The 27,168-nt window shown below is 36.4% G+C and overlaps 1 protein-coding gene across 2 annotated transcripts in view; it reads left to right on the forward strand.

The window, feature by feature from the left end:
- Nucleotides 1–27,168, forward strand: part of CDH8 (cadherin 8) — a 378,266-nt gene that overhangs the window by 103,926 nt on the left and 247,172 nt on the right. The gene's annotated exons all lie outside the window — the stretch shown is intronic.

Genomic DNA, 27,168 nt, shown 5'->3' on the forward strand with positions numbered 1-27,168 from the left:
ATCCTAGGACCACACCTTTAGTATTATAGATGTTTTAAGGGTATGTCTTATAACTGTGGGTAGCATTTTTGTCTAACATTTTGCTTAACATTTACAATTAATGTTACTTTTATGTAACATTTACTTTACAATTGGAGAAATCCCTCACAATCTTTCTGAGTGGCCCAAATGACATTGGTGGCATAGTTACTGATCCTGGAAAGTGGGGGTGTCTAATATCCAGGAAAAGTGGCTCAGCAGTGTGATGACAGCAACATACTGCTTATATTTCATTCAGTCCAAATGCCCTGAAACAGGTGATTCCTACTGAATGTTTTTTTAGAAAAGTCCTTATTAGGCTGAGTGCGATGGCTCATGCCTGTAATCACAGTGCTTTGGGAAACCGAGGTGGAAGGATCACTTGAGACCAGGAGTTTGAGACCAGCCTGAGCAACATAGTGAGATTCCCGTCTCTATGAAAATAATAATTATTTTTTTAAGTTAGCTGTGCATGGTTGTGTGCACTTGTGGCCTCAGCTACTTGGAAGGCTGAGGTGGGAGGATAGATTGAACCCAGGAGTTTGAGATGACAGTGGAGTGATCACACCACTGCACTCTGGCCTGGGCAACAAAGTGAAACCCTGTCTCTGAAATAAAACACAACAAAACAAAACAAAACAAAACAAAAGGTCCTCATGATTTCAACTTTTTCATTTTAAGTGATATATTAATTACTGTACGTTTATGTCTCACAATTTCGAACTGATATAATCAAATACACAGAAAATGCTGCAGTAAGTACTATCTTTGACATGACTATTCAGTAACTTGTTTAATTTGATAATGTGGCTAAATGAGCATTTAGCTAGTCAAACCCAATTTGGAAGTAAGTTTGACTTTTTTTGAAAGCTTGCATTTTATCTCTTGGGCTATTCAAGCTGTACATTGAAGAATAACATGAGGAATTTCGCTGGGGGTGACATTTATGGCTTTTTGTTTTGTTGCAGCCAAATATCTAGAGACTACTTTTCTTAACTAGACAAAATTGTGGTTAGAAAATCCTTAATGGTCCAAGCAGAAAGAAATGATACAGTACAAACTCTTACTTTAGGTATTATAAATCTGGAAATTATTTTACCAGGACTGAAAAAGAGTTTATGGCTTATTTTGATGAAATAAAGTGTCCACATAGTTCTTAACACATATTCTAAGCCCAAAGCAAGTGTCTCCTAAGGTTTGTGAATGATGAATTCAGAATTCAAAAGGTCAATGCAGGGTTGTAAACCTACAGTCCTTTTGGCGTAAAAGAAATAAGCTACTTTCAAATACTTTTCAAGGGTGCATTGGCAAATAGGCCATCTAGTTGTAGTGTAAGCAAAGGTCAGTGACTTAATGTGCTAAATTCAAATCATTCTTATCCTGTTCTTAAGTTGGGGTGCATCCTAGCAACAGTTCATTAATTTGCATCTAAAGATTATATGCACTTAAACATAATAAATTTGAATTTCTCATTAAAAAATGCCTGCGTGTACATAGGTGTGTGTGTGTGTGTGTGTGTGTGTGTGTGTTTTCTAACTTTAGTTAATTTAAACAAGAAAATCCTGGGCAATGACTCTGTATTAATAAAATTTTTACCTTTACTATTGACAGCTCTTTTTACTTTAAATGTTTCTCTTACTCTTGACACTGGATAATACAAATATAAGTAAGTAGTTGTTTTTCAGCTTTCAGTTATAATCACTACTGTGATTACAAACTGATTAACAATCAACCATCTGTTTAAATGCCATCCCTTACATATATTTGTTATGGAACAGAGTCATAGAAGAACAAACTCTGCATATGTTAAACTGACTTATGACTATACTTCATTTAATATTGGCTTTTGGCTGAGTCATGTAATTGACATGAGTTTTGAATATATCAATTTTTTTGTTTTGTTTTGTTTAAGAGACTAGGGTCTCGCTGTGTCACCCAGGCTGGAGTGCAGTGGCATGATCATAGCTCACTGCAGCCTCTAACTCCTGGGCTCAAGCAATCCTCCTGCCTCAGCTTCCCAAGTAGCTGGAACTGCAGGCATTTGCCACCATGTGTGGCTAAAATTTTTAAATTGTTTCGTGGAGATGGGGTCAACTTATGTTGCCCAGGCTGGTCTCCAACTCCTGACCTCAAGATATACTGCCATCTTGGCTACCCAAAGTGGTGGATTGCAGATACGACCCAGTGCACCCAGTCTTGTATCAATCTATTGATTGATTTATTGATTCTCAACCTGTTAAAAAATAAGGTATAATAAGTCCGTTTGTGGATTTGTTGGAAATCCCTGCTGGTAAGCTCAGTATAATAGGTATCTTCATAAGAATCTTGAATCCATGTAGGCGAACAGCCAACCCTTTCTGAGATAGTTGAGAATGAAAACACCTAGCCCAAACCTTTTGTAGTCAGATTTTTGTTTTGGTTACATGGTATGGTTAAGACAAAGAGTTCTGGATTCAGGGTGACTGTGTTGATACCAAAGCTACTAGATATGTAACCTCAGCCATTCTGTACAGAATAGGAAACCAAGGTTCGAGATGCTTATACATAGGAACTGACAACAGGTAAAAACCTAAAAACAGGCCGGGCGCTGTGGCTCACGCCTGTAATCCCAGCACTTTGGGAGGCCGAGGCAGGCAGATCACGAGGTCAGGAGATCCAGACCATCCTGGCTAACACGGTGAAACCTCGTCTCTACTAAAAATACAAAAAAATTAGCCGGGCATGGTAGTCCCAGCTACTCGGAAGGCTGAGGCAGGAGAATGGTGTGGACCCAGGAGGCAGAGTTTGCAGTGAGCCGAGATCGTGCCACTGCACTCCAGCCTGGGCAATTGAGCGAGACTCCATCTCAAAACAAAACAAAACAAAACAAAACCTAAAGAGAACTCTATAAGCTCTATTAAAGAACAGTCTAATGTATGACACTTGACAGACACTTCTGCTTTTATGTAGATGTCCCTTTTCTACAACTTTCAGATGCCATCTTAGGCCCAAATGTGTAGGCCTCTTAGAATACAATGTAGACAGAGAAAGGATATTTTGATGAGATGGCTTATACAACAGCACCTATAAAGAGTCCTTGTATCGCCCATTTTCATAGTGTGTCTAAAATAAAGTGTGATTTCTATTTGCTCATTTAAAATAATGCTAAACCTGTACTATTTACGGTTAGTGGGAGCATTACTACAGTGGCCAGTGTTAGAATCAAGAGGTTACAACACTCAGTGGCTAGGGGTGCAGTCTTTGTCTCCAGGTTTAGAGTTGGAGGTGAGATAGGCAGCAATTGAGGAGGTATAGTGCAGGGACACAATAGATGCAGTTAGTTACCCAGGACAGTCAAGAGCCATAGATGGCACAAGCTTTCTTATCTCATGTCTTAGAGCTGGCAAGTTTTCTTCATGAAAGAGCAAAACTGGCATAGTAAATGTAGCTAATATGCAACATTATGTAATAGAATTCCTATAACTTTGGTTTTGATTGGGCCAAAAATTTGACTCTCAGATTCACAGTATTCATTGTGAAGTGTAAAAGTTGATTAGTAGTACAAATCAATGTACCTAAAAGATAAAATAAACTGATTCACATCAAGAAATTTGGTTACTGTCTTATTGTTGGGACTACTTGTTTTCCCCTAAGTATTTTCTGTTAGTGGTACAATAGGCGGTGTAATGAGCAATGTTCTTAAAACCAGCCATGTAATACCACAGTGAGGTGTTTCATAGGACTTTTAATTTCTAGCATTGCTTAATGTAGGTCACAAAAGTGCAACTATTGCATGCAAAGTGCAATTCAGTGGAACTAACTTTACCGAAGGGAAGGACTGGTTATACAAATAATATTGCAATGGAGTTCTCATGTGTTTGTATGTAGTGTAAGGATAGGTATTACTGTATCCACAGCAATGATTTTCAAATATTTTAACTAGCCTACTCTTCTTGTTAAACAATATCTTCAACAAATGTATTTGAAATTGATACATTGAGGCTTCAGTATCATGCGGTAGCCGTGTTGGCCACTGGTCCCCTCATGCCACATCTCCTGAGGCATCACAACCGATCCTGCCCCTGGCACAGAGTTTGACGATGCCTGGGCCATTAGGTGCCACTTGATGGGGTGCCTGATGGGGTGCCACCTGACCCCAACATTACTCATGATTTGAGTAACACAGAAAGCCTAGTTTTGAGTCACAGAACTAGTGAATAATGTGACTTTTATGTGGAAATATTAACTAATTATTAACCTTTTGATATTTGATAGGAGGCATATATCTAACTAAAATTATAATTGCAGTTTTAGCATTATTTCAAATAGAATTCTAGAATTAGTTTACAAATATATATACTTATAAATATACACATAATATCTATGATTTAACATTAAAATATGTACAGTGTGTGTGTTTACTGTAAGAACTAACGAAGGAGAAATAAAATAATGTTTGTCGAATCAAGATCTGTATCTACTATACTTATATCTACACCCATGTACCTACTATTTCCAGTTAACAGGCATACTTCTAGTTAATGTAAACCTCATGCTGACTCCTTAAAACAGTATTATCCCTGTAGCAATATAGAAACTGAAGCTAAGGAAAGTAAAATGATTTGTCTGAAGTTACCTGATATTTAAATCACAAAGCTGGGATTGGAGTTGAGGACTGAATAACTTCAAAACCCATACTCTTTCTACTGTACAAGGGTATTGAATTACATGACAAGTGAATCAAGGCAAAATGAAAAGAGGAGAGAAATGAATATGAATGATCTCCAAGGCTAACTGGTGGAGCACTCAGATAACAGGCGATGACTCATGCAATGCCTTCTAATGTGTCTGTTGTTTTTTACTCTTTATCCTTGAAATTGTCATGAAAGATATGAATGGCAGAGTTCAATGGCAGTAATTAGCCACTTCAAATAAAAAGTGCATAATATCTTAAATGAGACCTTTTGTATCCATTTTTCCTCCCAAAACTTGCCATTAGCTCAGCACACCCTAGATGCCAGTCTCCAGTGTGAGTCTACATAAAATTGCCGTTACTATTAAAGAGACTCATGTAGACTCACAAAAGAAATAATGGAATCTATTGAATCAAAATTACGAATCCTTTAACAGTGCCTCCTGTGACTGAGCACACTGCATTCTGCCTGTCTCTGTTGCACAGACAACAATTGTTTAAATGCTGGGTCGTTTGTGGGCATATGCTCCATCTGTCAGGTGTCACAGAACCCTAAGGATATAAAAAAGTCCTTCTACCACCTAATGGTTTTCATCTGTTGGTGAATTCAGTAGCTGACCCTTTAGAAAAATAGCTAACAAGGACACAGATCAGGGTGTTAATTTAGAAGGTGTTACAAAGACAGGAAGAAAAACTGTCTATAAATAAATCAGAAGACTTTGGAAAGGAATGTGAAGTATTGGAGATTAATGGGCTGCTGTCAGGCATACTTGGGTTCAAATATCTGTTTTCTTATTTTTTTGTCTTGTGATTTAAATTATCTGCCAAAGGATCAAACCTCAATGAATGTTTATTCTATTTTGTTCTTCCCATATTTGGAACAAAGACTTTATTTTCCCACTTGTAAGGTAAATGTATACACACACACAAACACACACACACACACACACACACACACACACACACACCTTCTGAGTCCCAGACCAACATTTTATGATTCTGCTTCTTATTAGCTTGTGTGGCTTGGAGCGGATTACTTATCTACTCTGAATCTCAGATTTCTCATTGATCAAATGAGAAAAAAGAAACGACCTTGTGGAGGTATAGTAAGGATGAAGTAATGTATGTAAAGCAATTTGAACAGTATATGGTATCTAGTAGATTCTTAATATACGTTTATTGCTTTCTTCTTTCTCCATCTTTTCCTCTTTGCTACTTTCTGACCTGATCCTGGTTGGAGTCGCTTTTGAAAGAATAATGTTAGAGATTTTGTTTTGCTTTGTTGTTTACTGCTAAAAAAATACTTCAGAAGTCAAATCATTTATGGAGTAAGTGGATATTTACTATGAGTCTTGAATTTCACATTTTATGACATACATTTCCTCAAAGGAGTAGTATATTGTGCTCTTGCAGATGAGTGACCCTACTTTAAACTCCCCTTGAAATTTATGTTGCTTGATGCTTTGAAATGAGTGTGGAGTGATTCTTCTGTAATTACATGTGATTCATTAATTATTTCCTAATGAGGCCTAATGGAGAAAAATAAAAATAAAACAAATTATAATAGCACACTCCTTTAGCTTCTCTAAAGTCATCAAAGTCACATCTCTAACAGTAAAAATAATGTTTCTCCTCCTTCAAATAGCATCAATTTTGGTGAAAGGTGAGCCTTGTGCTTTTGAGCTACTCAATATTTTCTGTAATAATATAGTATTTTATTGAGATTAATTCTTAACTGGGGTAAGGAGAAACAACGAGCATCTTGATTGCCATTAGCTTCTCAGTGTTCTATTATAACAACCACAACAAGAGAAACAAAACCTCGTTTGCTCTTCTTATTTTATTTTGTCTTGTAATTTAACCAGTGTGGCCATGTCTGATAGGCTTTTGACAGTGTTGCCACCCTGTGGTCTTGCCTGCTTTAATTGGACAATGGCAGTTTTCAATTAGTGTAAGCATGGCTTCTTGGACTGCCTCAGCAATTTTTCTCACACATATATTGTAATTATGTGTGTACCTCAATGTGTGAGACTATAAACATATGCTATATGATTGAATAGGAATGCTGTCAACACCTTATTTTAGGAGCGTATTAATTATGACTGAATAATAATGTGGATGCTAATACAGAGTAACACCCCCTACCTGGTTGATATTTACATTACCAACTGCATCTCATTCTCAGAAAAATGAATTTCAAAGTACGGGACAATTAGCAACTCTACGGAAATCCTACATTAAGATTGTCTTACAAATAATCCTCCTCAGGACAATTAACAGCTCTTTATTTAAACCGTTTTTACTTATTGATTTATTCTGCCCAAACAGGAGGAGATGCCAAAAATAGAAGGTTGAATTTTAGAATGGCAGTAACTAAAGATGACTACGTGGAAGAAGGTTTTTAGTTTAAGTGTTTCTTTTTTAAAAAAAAAAAAAACAGAAACGAATATTCATTTCTTCTGATTATATTGTTCTATCAATCACCAAGATCCTGTATATTTATGACTGCAATTTTTGAGTGTGATGCTCTTTAACCTTCACATGAGAACACACTGATGAAGTCTAGCAAGGTTATTATTTTCAACAACTTTCAGTAGTGAATGTAGACGTCAGAGGTGGGAAAGGAATTTTGTTATTAAATAACCCATGTACATGTGGATCTGGGTGAGCAGGTAACTTTGGCCTGATATTTAACTCTATAAGAAGAATGGGAATCTGCTATGGCCTCTAACAAGATGATGCATGAGAACCTATATGCTGTGCACACAGTAGAAGTATTATAAATAATTGTTGAAGGGTTGTGTATATTTCAACATAATCAAGTGTTTTAGTATTCAGAAGTGAATGTTCAAAAGTCCCAAAAAATGTTTGGAACCCAAAATTGATTATTCCCTAATGGAAACATTTCAAAGCACTTATTAAAAGTGGCATTGCCAAATAATACCATCCCACTTAGAGTATCAGGATTAAAATGACAACAACACAACAACAACCACAGAAAGGAATAACTTTTTGATCTCGAAGTCAGCGGTCCTCATAGTGTGGTGCCTAGATCAACAATATTAGCATCACCCAGGAACTTCTTAGAAATCCAAGTTTTTTTTGGTCCCATCCCAAAATTGCTAGAGAGGGCCCAGGAATCTGTGTTTTTACTTAGGATTCTGATACCCATGATTCTGATACTTGCAGAAGTTTACCCTGTTGTAAAGAGATATATATGTGTATATATTTAAATATATTTACTATATATATTTAAATATATATACAAATGTATACATCACATATGTATTATATCTATTTAAATATATATTTATCACATATATACATCACATATATATTATCTATATTTAAATATTTATATATGTGATGTGTATATATATATCCTCTAGCCATCTAGGTTGCCAGGGCTTCATAATAACCTGAGATAATATTCACCTCAGAATATTCTAGTCAGGGAACTTGAATATGCCAGTTTTATGTTGTATATTTGACATATAGTATTTCACTTATTATTTACAACATTTCAAAGAGGAAAGAGTTTATTTCTTCATATCTAAAATGTTCATTAAATTAAAACAAAACAAATTTGACTTTCCTGTGGTCATACATTGAAGCTTTCAGACCCATGTTTTGTGATGCCAACCCTATAATTTTTTCCCAAACGTTATGCTGCTACTCGTATGGATTATTAATGGCAAAAGTTATCAGTGATGACACTGAGGACTAAAAAGATTGAGTGCGGGTGTCCATTACCAATTAATTTTAGTTCAGATAATGCTTTTTATACAATAAAATACTTATTGAGTGTTTGACCGATGGTGGAATGAAAGGAGTTGAATTTGGAATGAAGACGCCTGTGTTCTAATCCTCAAGATGTCTAATTTCATTCATTGTCGGAAGAATTCCCCAAGGTTGTGGGAAAAATCAAATGAAGCAACATACAAGACAGCATTGATACAGCTTAATATCGTATATGAATTATTGGTAGAAACGTGACACGATGTATTTTGTTACCTGTCAATAAGCTTTATTATTCATTTCTCAACTGTTAGAAGGTGGGCAATTATATTTTGCCAGACTGCATAAATTATTTGAATGGTTTTAGGATAAGGAAAATACAAATATTTAAGCTGATGGATATCCCAAGTACAGTGAATTATTCTTTACCAATTATATGAGTGTATTAAATTATCACATGTACTTTGAACTATATTCATCTATTCTCAATAAGAATAAAGTTTAAAAATGCGCCACTCCAAAATTGCATAAATTTGTACATGATTTATAAATTTTAGAGTTTTAAAAAGACATTTATATAATTGCCTTGATTTTAGATTTTTTCCATGTGAATGAATCTACATTTTATAGCTTCTGGATCAAAAAAGCTGAACATAGCATTAGTTATGAACATGACAAAGTGAAAATTGCCTCAACATAGGACAGTAGTGGGAATGGTTATGAAAATTCAAGTCCCTCTCATCAGTGGATCTCTAAAAAGAACTTTCATAAAAACATTTTTCACATGTACATTATTTATATAAAAATTATACATAAAAATCAGCATGTCATTATCTAAAAACAATAAAGTGAAAAAAGCAGGATGCAAAATTGTATATAAAATACTGCCTCAGGTGTAGCATAATTCTCTCTTTATATGTCTTTTTATATAAATAATACACAGAGATGATTGCCTCTGGGTGGAGTGTTGTATTTTGCCCTGTATGCTTATTTAATTTGCCACATATTCTACAGTAAATGCGAATTCCTCATATAATAAAAATATCTTTAGAAGGTGATTGTTTTTTACACAAAATTTGCATGGAAAATATTTAGGAATGCATGCTATTTATTTCCTTAAAGTGCACTACAGTATTGATCCAGCAGACAGCTAATATTTGTTGTCAAAGGCCTGGATTCTTTCTGTCCTATGATTAGGAAAATCTTTCCTAAATTATTGGGGCTGTGTGCACACACAACAATAGAAATTGAGACTTTGTTTTATTTTGTGGACAACTTCGGCTGCATATTTCATTTGTCTCTGAAGAGGTGGTTCAGAATTGATATGACCTCTATTTTTTTTTTTTCCCCCAGTCTTGCTCTGTTGCCCAGGCTGGAGTGCAGTGGTGCTATCTCTGCTCACTGCAACCTCCGCCTCCCGGGTTCAAGCAATTCTCCTGCCTCAGCCTCCTGAGTAGCTGGGATTACAGGCACATGCCACCATGCCCGACTAAGTTTTGTATTTTTTAGTAGAGATGGGGTTTCACCATGTTGGCCAGGCTGGTCTTGAACTCTTGACCTCGTGATCTGCCCGCCTCAGCCTCCCAAAGTGCTGGAATTAAAGGCATGAGCCATGCAGCTGGCCCATGACCTCAAATCCAAAGTGCTTAGATTACCATGCCCTGCTCTTTTGCACTTGTAATGGCTCTTTTTGCTGATTAATAATTTTCTAACATCATGTATTTGGAAAATACTGGTTTATTGAGCTATGTAGAACTTCCAGATTTTATTATGCGGTATCAAAAAATCATATTCTGTAACATCAGCAATTTCACAGAAAAATATTTAAGTATTTAGAAGTTTCTGTTCAGGGACAGATTTTCTGAAATTCGAATATTTGCTAGAAAGCTCAGATTTTGACATGGGTAACTATGGTTGGTTATCTTTAAAAGAATAAGCTAGTTGTATTTATTTTGGATAAAATATCTGCTAAATACAGAAGTCAGAATAGCCATAGTTTGCTTTCAGTTGTTTTTTTCAAGAACGTGAGGTTTTACAAATAAAGTGGTTAGTTCAGCTTACAAATGAAACAATCAGGCTACACCCTTGAGTCGACACTCATAGTTCGGTATGTACCAGAAGTGGTTTGTGTGTACTCCCCTTTCATTACAGATTATTACTAATATAAGTACACAGGGCTGAGAGTTAATAAAAGTATTTTTTATTGCATAATGAAAGACACTCTTATGTGAAACTGGATTTTTTTTTTTAAATCCTGAGACTGAGTAATGAAGAATTCTATGACTCTTAGTACAGTTGGTGGCACTGTGTTGATTGGTACTAAGGTGGCAGCAGTTGTACCCCTCGTTACATGTACATCAGTACAAATGTCAGTACAGTAAAAAAAAAAAAAAAAAAAAAAAGGCAAATAACTTTGACCTCCTGGATGCCTGGGAAGAGTCTTAGAGATCACCAGGGGTCTATGGACCATTCTACGAGTCCTGCTACTCTTGACACCCCTGTTTCTTCCAGGGCTTAGGTCTAAAGTCCTGACAGAGGTAGTTCCTGTAGATGTAGGGAAGATATTCTCACCAACTTTGCAGCTTTACTTCTTGCCAGAATTGTTCAGTACCCTGTGCAAAGAAGGTTCACTACGTACTAGGTACCACTTCAGTTCACTGCATTTTGGGCTGTACTTTTACTCCTTGCCTGAGTCTGGTGCGATAGAACGTTCACGTACATAGCAAGCTACAACATGTGGATTTGTTACTTACAGATAGGCAGCAAGGGACAACAGAAGCCTAGGGTTCATGATGAGCCTATCTCCAAGGCTCAGTAATGCTGCACAGGGTGGATGAAGTCTCATCTGGGCATGGCCCACTTGTACTGCTACCAAGGGACCCCAGAAAATAGTCTGCCTTAGGATTTATACCCTGGGGCACAGGACACACTAGACTCAAGTGTTGAAGGGCATCTTGTTTGTAGGAGGAACAGGAACAGAGCCCAGGCTGTCTGACCAGTCTTTCCGTATCTCAGGATGTTGCATTCCCATCACATTCTACAGTTATTCTTGAACAGTACAGGAGAGAAAGCAGGGAGAACTGAATTGGTTCAAGGCCATCCAGAAAATTGTTCTGCACCCTGAAGAAAATGACCAGGTATTTTTAAAAACCTTACCTATAGATGACTAAAACTCAGCCAGCAGGAACACAGCATTCCATCCTTCCATCCTCTCTCCCCAGTTCTCTCCTCCTGCTCCCAACTTGCAAGGACAGACATCATACACACACATACACACACACACACACATACAAATGGGTAAATAATTTGTGCAATGCTGAACTGCAATAAGCCTTTATCCTAGCACAAGGTCACTTTCAAAGTTCCCTCAGTTCTCACATGCAAAAATAATTAAAAATCAATTTATTTCTTTAATGTCAGCACTTCATAATATGACAAAGTGAAGTCTACTTATTTATCATTTAAAGAAACTTTTGGAATCTGAGTCTCCCTCTGGTGTCTCTGACAGTCTTTTACATTAATAACGTGTCCCCCAATATTTTTCCTCTCCTCAAATGCACCAATATTGAAAGTAAATAACTAATATGGCAGAAAGCAAATATTCTGTCCTAACTCCTGCCCAGGTGAGATTTTTGCCACTTTTATTCCCTCTCCTTTCCTTATCTATTAGTGTCTGTGTTAGTAGTGCTGACAACTTTTCATTGCAAATAAAACTAGCATATCTAATCAATACAAAGAAGTTTAAAGAAACCATACATTTAATAGTGACCTGAGTTCACCAGGCCAGACACAACGTTTTTACTATTATTATTATTTATTTATTTACTTATTTTCTGGGTTGGAGTCTCGCTCTGTTGCCCAGGCTGGAGTGCAGGGGCATGATCTCGGTTCACTGCAACCTCTGCCTCCTGGGTTCAAGCAGTTCTCCTGCCTCATCCTCCCAAGTAGCTGGGACTTCAGGCATGCGCCACCACACCCAGCTAATTTTTGTATTTTTAGTAGAGACAGGGGTTTCACCATGTTGGCCAGAATGGTCTCAAACTCCTAACCTCAGGTGATCTGCCCACCTCAGCCTCCCAAAGTGCCGGGATTACAGGCGTGAGCCATGACGCCCAGCCGACACAATGTTTTTAATAATCAGAGTGGATAAAGAAGTTGTGAATGCACATATGCATCTATTTTTGTCTATCTCAAATATATAGAAATACTTGGAGGAAGGAATGAGACAGAGTCGAGCTTTTTCCTATATTCAGAATTATATATTGAGCATCTGTTATGTACTGAATCAGTGCCATTATATTACTGATACTGTTGAATGTGCAAAGAAAGGTTTTATCTGTATATTTGTTAAGGGGTGGTATTAATATATGATCACTGAAATCGGTATTTCCCATTGAGAGGTCTGATTTGCAAAGTACAGCTAGTAATTCTTCATCTTGTCATTGTTTTGTGCAAATGCCCCACCCCCCACCCCCCACCTTTCTATCTCCATCTTCTAGGTTTGCTAGATTTCCCAAAAGCTTATTCTTCTTGAAAGGGAAAGTTCTGTTCCACTCACCTCTATCTTGAGCCTCTTCTCCACAGGGGAGTATGGGGACGTCAGACCCTGTGGTGTTAATTGGGTATTACTGGTTTTCAGAGGTCACTCCCTGCCGCAGTGATGAAAACTCTTACCTTAGATTTAACTTCACAAGACTATTGAGCAAACAGGGAATATGTAAAATGTATCTTTGAAAACAAAACACTGAACACCTAGTTTGTGAACAGTGGAGTCCTTGGTTTCCGGTGCTGACTTTTATCTTTTTCTGTCCCATAGTTGGTTCTGGTGCGCAATGTTGAAACAATGAAACAGGCATGGGCTTGAGAAGCTAATAATCTTGGATTTGAATCGTTTTTTCTATCACTTGCTACATGTGATATTGAGCAAATAAATCTCAAATCTTCAGTTTCTGGAATATGTAAAATGAGAATTTTGTATGTGCCTCATAGGGTTGTGATAATTAAATGAAATAATAGACAATGAATATAATATATCTAGGATAGGGATACTCTCAATTAGTATTCTTGAAGAAATGGCTGGAGTCACATGAATAGATTTTCTTCTATGTCTGGGTAGCTGTGGTAGCAGTATATTTTCCGAGTGTAGCCATGCAAACAAGAAGGATGTGTCCAAATATTCACAGGCTATTTGAGCTAGAAAACATTGAAAAAGTAATTTAGTACCCCTTCTCTTATTTTACAAAGGAAGGCAGGTACAATTAGAAAGCATACAAGGTTTACCCAAAGTCACTAGCTACTTCATATGTAAACATGTCAACACATCAACAATTCTATTACTTATATTAATTGAAAATAGTGTATTGGCTCTCTATTGTTGCTGTGACTAATTATTACAAATTTAGTGGCTTAAAATAAAACAAATGTATTATCTTATAATTCTGTCAGTCAGAAGTCCAACACAGGTCTCACGGCACCGAGATAAAAGTGTCTGACTCAGTTGCGTTTCTTTCTGGCATCTCTGGCGAAAATCTGGATCCTTGCTTTGTCAGCCTTCTAGAAGACCCCACACATTTCTTGGCTAGTGGCATCATTCTTTTTTTTTTTAAAACTCTTTTTTTTTTTATTATTATACTTTAAGTTCTAGGGTACATGTGCACAACGTGCAGGTTTGTTACATATGTATACATGTGCCATGTTGGTGGCATCATTCTTGCCTTGTCAAAGTCAGGAAGGTTACATCTCAGTGACTATTGTGCAGTCAGATCTTCTTCTGAATACAAGAGAAAAACTTCTTTTAAGGATTCATGTGATTAGATTGGGTTTACTTGGATAATCCAGGAAAAAAAAAATCTCCTTACCTCAAGGTGCTTAATTTAGTCACATCTGCAAAATCTCTCTTGACAGGTGAAGCACATATTTACTTTAGGGAATTAGGGAATGGATACTATCCCACCTACCACACTTAGAATCATATCTATGCATAGTATCACTGCAAACTGCAGCCATCATTTTGCATCTATAAGGTATTCATTGATAATCAGTATGCCTTAGGAAGATGTATGAGCTTGCTTGGGCTGCATTACCAAAATGCCACAGACTGGGTGACTTAAGCAACATAAATTTATTTTCTCGTGGTGCTGGAGGCTAGAAGTCCAAGATCAAAGTTTCAGCAGGTTTGTTATTTTCCGAGACTTCTCTCCTTGGTTTGTGATGGCTGCCTTCTCTCTGTGTCCTGACACAGTCTTTCCTCTGTGCACTCACATTCCTGCTCTCTCCATATGGGTCCAAATTACCTCTTCTTATAAAGACACCAGTCAGATTGGATGAGGAACCTAACAGCCTAATTTTAACGTAATCATTTTTGTTTAAAGGCTCTATATCCAAATCCTGTTATGTTATGAGTTATTAGGGGTTGGGGCTTCAACACATGGATTTTGATGGAAAATAATTTAGCTTATAACAGTGAGCTTGAAATGATTATTTTTGTCTTTGATTAGAAATGGAACAAAATACTCTATTTTCATAAAATATTAATATTATTATTAATGTAGGAGTTATACATATTTCCAACAGTTTTATTTATGTGTGAAAGATCTGTTTAGTGTGAAATAGTAAGAGGGCATCTTTGGTTTTCAGGTTTCCTTTGAAGTTATGTTTGGTTTTTATTTTTCAGCCAAATTTCAACTTTTGTTTGTGGAATGGAGAAGGGAGAAACCTACACAGGCACACACACACAAATACACCACACACTTTTCAGTGGTGCAGGCTATATTATTAGCATTTAATTAGAATGACCTGATGGCATGCTAGGCACCATTCCCAAATCTGCATAATAGGTATTTTTCAGTATCCATGAGAGATTGGTTCCAGGAGTCTCCAAGGATTCCAAAATCCACAAATGCTCAAGTTACTTATAAACACTGGCATAGGATTTACATATAACCTATGTACATCCTCCTGTATATTTTAAATAATCTAGATGACAAATTGAGCATCCCTCATTGAAAATCTGAAATCTGTAATCTCTCAAAATTCAAAACTTTTTGATTACCAAGATGATTCCACCAGTAGAAAATCTGACACCTGACCTCATGTGACTGGTGCACAAAATTATTAAAAATATTGTATAAAATACCTTCACGCTGTATGTATAATGTGTATATGAAACATAAATGAATTTTGTGTTTACACTTAAGTCTCATCCCCAAGATATCTCATTATGTCTATGCAAATTGTTGAAGTTTTCTAAAAATCCAAAATCTGAAACACTTCTGTTCCCAAGCATTTAGCATAAGGGATATTCAACTTGTATTTATCATACCCAATAGTATATAAATGCTATGTAAACAGTTGTTACACTGTATTTTTAAAAAATTGAATATTAGTTTTTATCGCTGTGTTTTAAAAATTTTCTTTTTAAAAATATTTTCTATTTGTGATTGTTTGAATACATGAATGCAGGACCCACGGATATGGAAGTCAAGCTATATAGGAGTAATGAGAGTTGAGAGAGTAGTTTTATAAAAAAGCTTTCATGTATATATTATCTGTATAATAATCTGAGAAGATTTTTGACTGTGGTGCTGATGGCCTTATTAATAACATTTGAATAAGAGGAAATTAATATTAAAAGATGTAAGTGACCTGCCCAAGATCATATCTAGTCATTGTAATTCAACCCAGGTCTTTTGATGTTCACTTATCTAAAAGGAAGGATGTTTGAGAATTTCTTTAGTTAGTCATGCTGCCATTCTCTCTTTCATCCACCCATACATTCCTCAGTAAAATCATTTGTCTATCCATTCTCTTCATCCCAATTATCTTATCTATCTGATTAGCCCTTCACCTAGCCATCCATCAACCCATTCATCCATTCATTGAGTAATCATGACAGAAACTTGAAAATGTGATTATTTCTGTGAAGCAGGGATTTTTGTCACAAGCTTCTGCATTCTTCCAAAGCTTTAAATAAGACAGTTTATTGCTCAAGAAGTAGGAGTAAGCAACACAGCTAAGTTAAAATCAGGCATTTTGACACAGAAAAAAACATGATGTGCCATTGTCACCCTCCTATTTTATGGCCCAAATGAAACTCCAGTTTTATGTATGTCTTTTTTTTTAAAACCTCAATTGCAATGTTCTTCCAAGTTCACAGCATTTTGATTGCCCCATACTCCCTTTATAAATATGGAATTTCATAGTAGATGACTGTTATTTGGTTATCTACTGTGTTCCTTCCCGCTGTGCTATTGTCACTTATTTGAGTAACAAGATGCATCCTGTTTTGCAAGTGATTACGATTACTGTATGAGAAATCTATCTCATATATTCAGCTCCTATTAGTACTCTTGTTAATCAAGCTCTTTGAAACACAAAGAGCACTGATACAACATTCTTTCAGGATTTCACACTTTTTGACAGTACAATCTAATGTTCCTCTGTGACTCGCCCTTTGGAAAATTTTCTGAATATCTATTTTATCTGTGTTAAATATCCATATCTCTGTAAGATCCGCTTCTTTTGTTTGGCTGATAAACCTGGGTGTATTTTTCAGTCTTATTCTTACTTTCATCATTTATTACTTCACTGGGTGTTTATTTGTCAAAAACTTCTCCTTTCTTTATAGAATGGATGGATATCTGTATCCATATCTATACACATATCTATATCTCTATTCATCTACCTATCAAGAGAGAAAAAGAGAGAGAGGTGGGGGGGGGGTTTAGGAAATTCATAAAGAGATATTGTGTTGATGAAAATCAAATATGTACCAAAGCTCTTTATAGAAGAATCTCCAGTAAAGTTTAACTTCTAACGCCTATGCCTGCTTTAGTGCAAAATGAGGAGTAACACTCTGGGACAGAATAACTTGTTAATTTTTTCCCAGATCTATCTTTTGCGATAAACACTGTGGTTCTTGAAGCTGACCCACTCACCAGTGCATCTATTAGTTTATTCATCCATTTATTTAAAACATGTAATGTGCATTGAAACATAAATGGAAGGATGGCTGAGAATCTCATTTAGTTAGTCATCACTTTATTACTATGCCCTTCATCCATGCATTCTCCAATAAAATCACTCATCCACCCATATTCTTCCTCTTAATTCTCTTATCAATCAATTTATTGATCCATCTATCTATCCATCCATACTCATTCATCCATCCGTCCATCCATCCATCCATCCATTCACGCACTCTTGGAGTTATTCACCTAAATCTCTTTTCAGTAATTGACCCACTATTACTATTCGTTCACACTCTTGCCTACTCAAGTATTTATTCACTGATCCAGTGCACATCGACCACCCTCTTCCCATGTCTAGGCTTATAATTATTAAGTAAACAAGAAATAAAACCTTCCAGATATGTTTTATATCATTGCTTATTGAATGGGTGAATACAATTCCAAACATGTATTTATTAAGTAACTTCCCCAATGTAAGACGTTAAGCTCAGATTGTGTCCAGATAACTTAATTCAAGAAGTTACATTCTTATTTTTACTACAAATCAATGTTGTATATTGAATTCTAACCCAGAATATGCTGATAGGTATACTTTTCTTGGAAAGTAATTCCACATTGGGCAGACTCATCATTATATTTCCTAAATTTAATCCCCATAAGAGTCCACCCTATATGCCTTTTTACTTGAATATCATAGTTTCTGGGACATATCTTGCCTTTAACAGCATTATCTATTATCTAACGTTAATAAGACAAGAACTCTAAAGGGCAAGTACTGTTATTAAAATATCTTGCAAATAAGGAAACCAGTCTTGGAGAGGTTAAGTAAATTTCTCAGTACCTTTGTTCCAATCTACCTCTATTTCTTATCAGACTCTGATTCTAGATCCCACGATCTGAACACTTTTAAATCTTTGGTTGTCTTAGAGAAACATATTGATTTCCAAGCCTGTAAGATTTAATATTTTAATCAGACTATTATCAGCATACATAAGAAAATATGTATCCAAACAAGTGATTTCTGTTGCCTTTTTTTTGTGGCTGCTTGGTTAAATATTGGAGTTTCCAACACAGAATGCAAAGGAAAAGAGAAATTCTAACAACATAGAATTTGAGCATTCTTGGTGTATTTTTAAGACCTTTAAAAAAAATTAAATGGGCATATTTATGTGATTTTATTTTCTGGCATAATTACAGAATTAATCCATCTAATTCTCCTGTCTCTGAATTCTATCAAAAGGTTTCATTTGTGTATGGGTTCTTATATAAAAATAATTTGCTCATCGTAATAAGTATTTAAGAATCTTAGAAATTATATTTTTTATAAAAAAATGAGATTTGTGAACTTTATTGGAGTCTAGCTACAAGCAACGGATTTGCTATAGGGCTGACACATGTTGTTTCCAAACCTGTAAAACTGTGGTCCAGACTGAAGATAGTAGAAAATTTGCCAAGGCCATGAACACTGGCTTGGGAATTCTCCTGGGAAAAAGCTTGCCAGCCTCTCCGTGTCAAATATTCTCTCTTTGCACTTCTATTAGCTGAGTTTTTGGGTATACTGCCTTTCTATTTCTAGGTTTATTCTATTTCAAAATTTTACAGGACAGATTGGTTTACAGAAGGTGCCTAGACCATGTGGTTTCATACACATGGCTTCTAAATGTATATGTTACATTTCTATTGCCATTCAGGAGCAAAGTAGAGAGGCTTCTCTATTCTGTCTGCTCCTCCTCTAGAGAATCAGGAGGTCTTCAGACTTACTATTCATGCTTTCCTGAGGGTCTTTATAAAATTATGCTAGAGTATATAAGTTCTGGAATCTGACTCAATGGATTACATCCAGTTATGTCACCTAAGCTATTCATCCATGTAAAATCACTGACAAGGTATAGGGCATTGAGATATGTCTTATAGAGACAAAAAGTTAGTCTTTAATGAACACTTAATATGTGCCAAGTACCATGCTGGTTGTTTGGTATAGTGATGAATAATGTACACAGAGGGCTTGCCCTTGTGGAACTTAACCGTTTAAAAGAGTAGCACAAGCAGTGCATTCCATTCTTTGACTTTTTTCCAGGTGTCCACAGCCAAAAACAGCAGTTCGCTTGGGCTTGTTTTCAATTTTCTATTTCTCTGGGCACCGGTCCCCATGGCCAGGTCAAGCAGTTCAACGCTCACACCAGCAGCTGACACAGAATGGAAGGAAAGCATGTCTGAGATATCAAATGCTAACATTTGCCTGCCATAAAACATTAAATATTTTTCTTTCTGTGTTTTTGTAGAGCAGAGGTTATTTCCAGTGTAGGATACTATGTTCTTTTCATTTGATCAAGGATTATTTCTCCTTTAGCCTTTCACTTTGTAAGACAAATTTAAGGGTATTTTGGTATAATATGAGAATTACCTTGAGAAGCGTTTTTATTTCACAGAAATATTGTTTCCTTAGACTATGTAATCATGAGGGTCATTGCATATTCCAAACTTAATTTTAACTAAAATTTTGGGGTATTCGTATGCTTATTGCCTAGCTTTAATTTTATGATGTAATTTGTTTCTGCAACTTGTTAAGAATGGAAGGACTGAATGAAAGATAACTATATTTGGCTTATTTAGATTGACTGGAACAGTAAGACATTTCAGCATATAAAGGCATTTTACCAATTATGTGGTGCAGCCTGAAGCCTCCCTCCTCCAACTCCATCTACCACCATCACATGATGCTTTATTCAGCTCCAAAGCATCAATCACAAGTGGGTGTTCAGTTCTCCCTGAAAACAATGACGGCACCTCCCTGTTTCTTGAATGGTCCATTTCACATTTGGTAACATTCAATGTGAGATGTTCTGTAGTATGCAAGAAGGCTGAATGCAAGTTAACATGAGTCAATTTCAAGGCTTACTCCTGATCTTTTTGGTAGCAGTTCAGAAACATGCAGAGAAGTCTTCAGCTCCTCCTTTTCTTTCTCCTTCCTGCCCTTTCACTGTCCTAGTAGCCTAAACACTTGTCTGCTCTAGATTGAAGTCCTATATGCTTATCATTTTGGAGACTTAGGCCCAAAACTAATATCATGTCAAAGTCCCTGGTCCCATCTTTGATATTGAATGGCTCTGAGTTAAGGATTATAATTAATTCACTGATAGCTTGATAGTCAGCTGCCCAGTTTCTCTCTTTCTGCCTGACAGGCACTGTACTAGATTTGGAGAAAATAATGCTAAGATGTAATTTGATTCAAGAGTGCTAAGCTTGCTCTCTTCTCTAAGGGTGAGCAGATTAATGAAAAATTGGGATCAATATATGACAGAGATTCATGTTGCGGTGATCCCTTTTAACTTTTTTTTTTTTTTTTTTTTTAGACTGAGTCTCACTCTGTCGCCCAGGCTGGAGTGCAGTGGCGCAATATTGGCTCACTGCAAGCTCCGCCTCCCGGTTTCACACCATTCTCCTGCCTCAGCCTCCCGAGTAGCTGGGACTACAGGCGCCAGTCACCACGATTAGCTAATTTTTTGTATTTTAGTAGAGACAGGATTTCACCGTGTTAGCCAGGGTGGTCTCGATCTCCTGACCTCATGATCCGCCTGCGTCGGCCTCCCAAAGTGCTGGGATTACAGGCATGAGCCACCGTGCCTGGCCCGTTAACTCTTTGGGTCCTAAAAGGTGTAGGTTTTCTCCCCGTAAGTTATATATTTCTTTCTTTACTTTACTTTTTTTTTTTCGCAACAGGGTCTCACTCTGTCACCTAGGTTGGAGTGCAGTGGTGCAATCATGGCTCACTGCAGCCTTGACACCCAGGCTCACGTGATCTTCCCACCTTGGCCTCCTGGGTAGCTGGGACTACAGGCGTGCACCACCATGCCCGGCTAATTTTTTCTATTTTTTGTAGATACAGGGTCTCACCTTGTTGCTCAGGCTGGCCTCGAACTCCTGGGCTCAAGCAATCTGCCCGCCTCAGCCTCTCTAAATGTTGGGATTACAGGCATGAACCACCGTGCCTGGCCCTTAGGTACTTGGAGAAACTTTCCCATGATGTCCTTCTTGATAGAGTGAAACTTCAAAAGAAGTTTTGATGTCAGAGCTACCTGATTTTCAGATGTGGAAGCAATTTCCTATGTAATTTACTCAATCCCAATCCTCATCTTATTCTAGAGGAAGAGGTAGGCAGAGTGGCCCAGTCTGATCTTCTCTGGTAACTGAGTCATAATTTGGTATTAAGATGGCTACTCACAATGGAGAATTTATCTACTCTTGGTGCTGGTGTCCTAGGATTACTTTAGGCTTCTGAAGAATCCTGTGTGAGAGGATGAAAAGGTAATTTGCATTATTTTTTTTCACAATCAGTATGTGCAACCTTGAGATGGATATCAATGATACTTAAGACCAGGGTTCTTACTCTGATTTTGAAAGCAGTGATGTCTGTGTACAAGATAATTGGCATCTATCATCCATTATTCATCCATTACCATCTGTCTATCACCTACCCATCTTTTCTTCCATCAGCTCCTTTAAAATGTCTTAATTCCTATGTTGGATGCTAAATTTGTACATACATGAGGAAATGCAAGGGCTTTGCATTTATAGCAGATAAGATTTTAGGGCCCTGGGAATAATTTTTCTAAATTCCTTTGTCTTCTTTTTAAAATCATTGTTTTGAAAATAAATGGAAAAATCTCCTTTCTTTCCATTCTTTTATTTTTACTTTACTCCACAAATATTTACTGAGCTTCCAACAATATGCCAGACACCTTACTAAGCAGAGGAAATGCAAAGGAGAATGAACTGCAGATGACTCTTCCCATGAAACTTTTATAGTAAAATCTTGTCTTTTAATTGGATGGTGTTATGCAAATATATGGAAGATGATGAGGGTGTAATGGTGCTGATACACACAATTCAGCTCAATTATGTAGCAGTCCCGTTAGGATTCCTGAAATTGAAGGCTTACTGTATATGACTGGGATTATTCACTGCACACTTGATACTCTCTGCTTCTCCAACCAGGCTGCAGTGGGTGGCCAGAGGGTTTGAGTATTCATCTGGTTGTAAACGTGCCAGATCCTGGATGCTAGGCTGGCCTCGAGAATCAGAATTAAGGCAGCTTTGAGAATTGGTGTCTACGTTTTTTTCCTGACCTCCCCTTTCTCTTTGCTTCCATATTCTTTGCTTGTAAGCACACACCAATCACTGCAATATACTACAACGAAACTATTATCAAGTCAAACTCCTTTTTGAAACCATTTATTTATGGTTTCTTGTCACATTTATAGTTAAATCCATACCCTGTATCTTGGTTTCACAACTCTGTATAATGTGGCCCCTGTCTTGCTCTCTTATTCTTATTTCTTATTACCTTTCTTGTTCTCAATTCCTTGCTCTATTAGTTTCTCTCCCATACTATGCTCTCTCTCATCTCTGCATTTTTACCCACAATATTCCCTGTGCTTGGCACACATTTTCTCCAGTGTTGAGATCTGAAGTTTTTTTTTTTTTCTTTTTTCTTTTTTTTCAAGACAGAGTCTTGCTCTGTCGCCCAGGCTGGAGTGAAATGGTACGATCTTGGCTCACTGCAACCTCCACCTCCTGGGTTCAAGGATTCTCCTGCCCCTGAAGTTTTAATCATTACTTCTTTGGGGTGGACTTTCTGTCCCTCTATATCCCATTTTCTGAGTTAAGTAAAATTTCTGTACGCTCTCACAGCCTCCAGTTCCTTTCTTAGCATAGCTCTTAGAGCATGCATTTGAATCCAGAAATGAACTCCAAAACTTGTGCCATTAAGTTTGCTGCTTGCAGATTATAAACTCTCTGGAAAAGTTCTGTGAAAATCTCTCAATCTCAATAATCTCATTGGTAAAATGAAGAAAACGTCTCTAGTTTGCTGTGAATATAACATTATAAATATGAAATGTTTACCAGGTAATAAGTAGTCAATACATTAATAATAACCATAATTAAATATATTAATTACATATATTAACAATATATTACTATGTAGTTTACTAATAATATTAATATATTAATGGCTCTATTTCCCCTAAATTTTCTGTTTATTTGTTTCTGTCTCCCACAAAATTATGGTATTTTGAGAGCACAGACTTTGTCTGTGTCTTCCTAAGACAGAGAAGAGCATGGGGTTTATCGAATGAATGGATGAGATCTTATTGTACCACAGCCAGCTGAATGAGTCCTACCTGCCCAGGCAGGATTGCATGTGATTCTGATCCTGCTCTGATTAGCAGAAGCAGCCCCTGGAAGATATGGCACTCGTTCCTCTAGATCACCCTTTCCCAGCCTTTTTGGCACCAAGGACCAGTTTTGTGGAAGACAATTTTTCTACGGACTGGAAAAGGTGGGAGTTTGGTTTCCAGATGAAACGAATCCACCTCAGATCATCAGGCATTAGATTCTCATAAGGAGCATGCAACCTAGATCCCATGCATGTGCAGTTCACAATAGGGTTCCTGCTCCTATGAGAATCTAATGCCACTGCTGATCTGACAAAGGGTTCTGGGTGGATATGTTGACAGGGCAGTGTTGTTGCATTTACATGAACAAGGTATAACACACTTATGTGAAGAGCAGCAGAAAAAACAGCAGCTTGTAACCATGTATCTGCTTTTTGTTTTATGTTTCACATGAAACATTCTTAGCTCATTTTGTTTCTAAAAAGGAAATGATTATATGAGAAGTGATTCACATAGTCCTTATCACAGGTAGTGACCCATAAAAGGTAACTAATCATCATAACTTTAAATAAATGTATCAATAAGTTTAAAATAACACTTACATTTTTGTATTTTTCTCCTTGACCTTTTTTTAAAAATCATTTTAAAAGCATTTTGGTTTATACCAAACAGTCCAGAGTATTTTTTAAGCAGTAATGTTCGCTCATCTGCTGCTCACCTCCTGCCCTGAGGCCTGGACCAGAATTAGTTCATGGCCTAGAAGTTGGGGATCCCTGCTCTAGATGATGCCCATATGTGAACATTCAGTGCATTTGGGATATTTTTGGCGCCATAATCTCAGAGAGGAGGTTCTTAGCAGGGGGTACATTGACCAGGCAGTATTGTTGCATTTAAGTGAACAGGGTATGACACACTTATGTGAAGACCGACAGAAAAAGCTATAGCTTGTAACTGTGTATCCTGAATACTTGGAGGGCCAGACCTGCAGCCTCAGGTGACTTTGCTCTCTGTAAATTGCTGGTTTTGCACACCTACAGTCTTTTCTTATATTATCAAATTGGTTACCTGAACAAGTCTTGTGCAAGAGTATGCACATGTCTGTGTGTGTCAGTGTGTGTGATACAAATAATAGGATGAAATAAACGAACATCCATATATTGTGTTCTGAGATTATCATTGGCCACAGGATCCGGATTTTACTTGGATAAGCTAAAAGTGAAATTTCTGAAAGAAAGAGGAAGTATAGACCTCATTTTTTTTTTTAAAAAAGTGCTATATGTTTAAAAGCTATTTTTGAATGGAATCTTGAGAATTTGCTTTCACTTACATTGGAATTGGGATTATCACAATGTTTTCAGATAGTTGCATATGACTGAATGTGATATGAAGTAAAAATGGACACTTTATAGTGCCTCTTCTCTGTTTTAATAATTTTCAGATAGCTGGATGGTCTCAGTTTCTAAAATCAGTTCTGCAGATAGATGCTTTATCTCTGTCTTCTAGGCAAAGTAACTGAAACACAAATAAATGAGTGAATTTTTTCAGTTAATATGGTTAGAGAAACCAGAATCTTAGCTTTGTATTTTGTTCTTTCAAAAACCTATGCTTCCCCAGGCGCGGTGGCTCACGCCTGTAATCCCAGCACTTTGGGAGGCCGAGGTGGGTGGATCACAAGGTCAGGAGATCGAGACCACAGTGAAACCCTGTCTCTACTAAAAATACAAAAAATTAGCCGGGCGCTGTGTTGGGCTCCTGTAGTCCCAGCTACTCAGGAGGCTGAGGCAGAAGAACGGTGTGAACCCGGGAGGCAGAGCTTGCAATGAGCCGAGATCGCGTCACTGCACTCCAGCCTGGGCAACAGAGCGAGACTCCATCACAAAAAACAAAACAAAACAAAACAAACAAACAAAAAAAACCCTATGCTTCTTTTTTATCATTAGTTACTTCCCTTACTTAATTTTTAACACAAGGGAGTATTAAAACATAAAATTGTAATACCATTTAATAATCAGAGGCTATTGATAATTAGAAGAAAATATGGCACAAATAAGTTTTAACATAAATAGTAATGACACCAAATGCAATAGTTTGTTAATTAACAAAATTTTGTGGGCAAAAATGATACATACTGATCCCTTCTGTGTCTCAAGAACTCCTTGTATGTGAATGGAAACTTCCATGAATTATATATTATTCAAATTTTTTTAATAAAAATGCTAATGGAAGTGTTAAAATGCACATAAATTAAAATGATCATAAATTAGGATTAATATCACATTAATGAATTATAATCCCACATTCATTAAGATAAAGTGGCATTTCAATATTTGTTCCTGTTAATACATTTTATACAATAAATGAAAGGGATACATTTTGAGAATCAATAAATACTTGATGTAATCTTATGCTTTAACTTTAAAAAATATTCAAAAGTAAAGTAGGAGATCTAGATGCATTTGGAATCTTTGTTGCTATTTTATGTCTTTTTTAGAAGCCTTTCTTTTCACTTATTGAAGGGATTAATACAATTTAAATTGTCAAAGAAAGCAAAAGAGGCTGTTCTGAATAAAAGGGATCCCAAGAGAACACCACATCTTTTGAATTTCTAGGAGTTTCTTTCCACAGACAGTTTTTTTTTTTTTTTTTTTTTTGGAACAAATATTTGAAATCTCAACTGGAACTATATGGGCAGTTAAGTAACTGAGTTAAACTGAAAGTATGTACATTGAAGTAGTACATTGCAATGGGCTTTTCTTTTAAAAATTCAAACCCCCAAATACATATATTATTGTTTTATTTTAGTTTTTTTTTTTAAACAGGAGAAACACCATGTATAATATTAGAATACTCCTGTCTCTAGCTTGAGAGAAAATTGTCAGAACCTTAAAACCAGGGATTCTGTTTTCCCTGGTACCTATCAAAATGTTTTAGGCAGACTATTTGCCTGACACACAAATTCAGTAAATATTCATTGCTATGACCAAAAATGGATTTGGGTTCATGGTGAAAAGTTGTCATTTTCTGAAGGGGTTCCATTTCTGGAAAATGTTCTCCTATATTCTGGCCTCAGTGTTCTTTTCTATAAAATGGGAGTGGTTTTCCTGGACTAGAAGAATTGTCAGAACTAAAGGAAAAAAGACTTTCAAAAACATAATATCTTAATATCAGTCAATATATTAGAATTACTTTTGTTTGCATAAACATCACAGGCAGATCTGAGTTGAATTCTGGATCTGCCATACTTGAGTCTGTCAAATATAAACCTCGGAGAGGTAAAAATGTGCCTTGTTCAGCATCAGTTTTCTCATGTTTCATATGAAATATTCTTAATCCAGTTTTTTAAATAAAAAGGATATGATTATATGAGAAGTGGTTCACCTAGTCCTGGGCATACAGATAGTGACCCATAAAAGGTGACTAATCATAATAATTTAAACAAATGTAATAAATTGAAAATAACACATATATTTTTGTATTTTTCTCCTTGACCTTTTTATCATTCTAAAAGCATGTTGTTTTATACTAAACAGGCCAGAGTACTTTTTAAGGACTGTTCTAACTTATTTAAATGAATTTCATTATATTTTATTCTTAA

This window comes from Nomascus leucogenys, chromosome 2 (genome assembly GCF_006542625.1).
Source record: "Nomascus leucogenys isolate Asia chromosome 2, Asia_NLE_v1, whole genome shotgun sequence".
Taxonomy (NCBI): Eukaryota; Metazoa; Chordata; class Mammalia; order Primates; family Hylobatidae; genus Nomascus; species Nomascus leucogenys.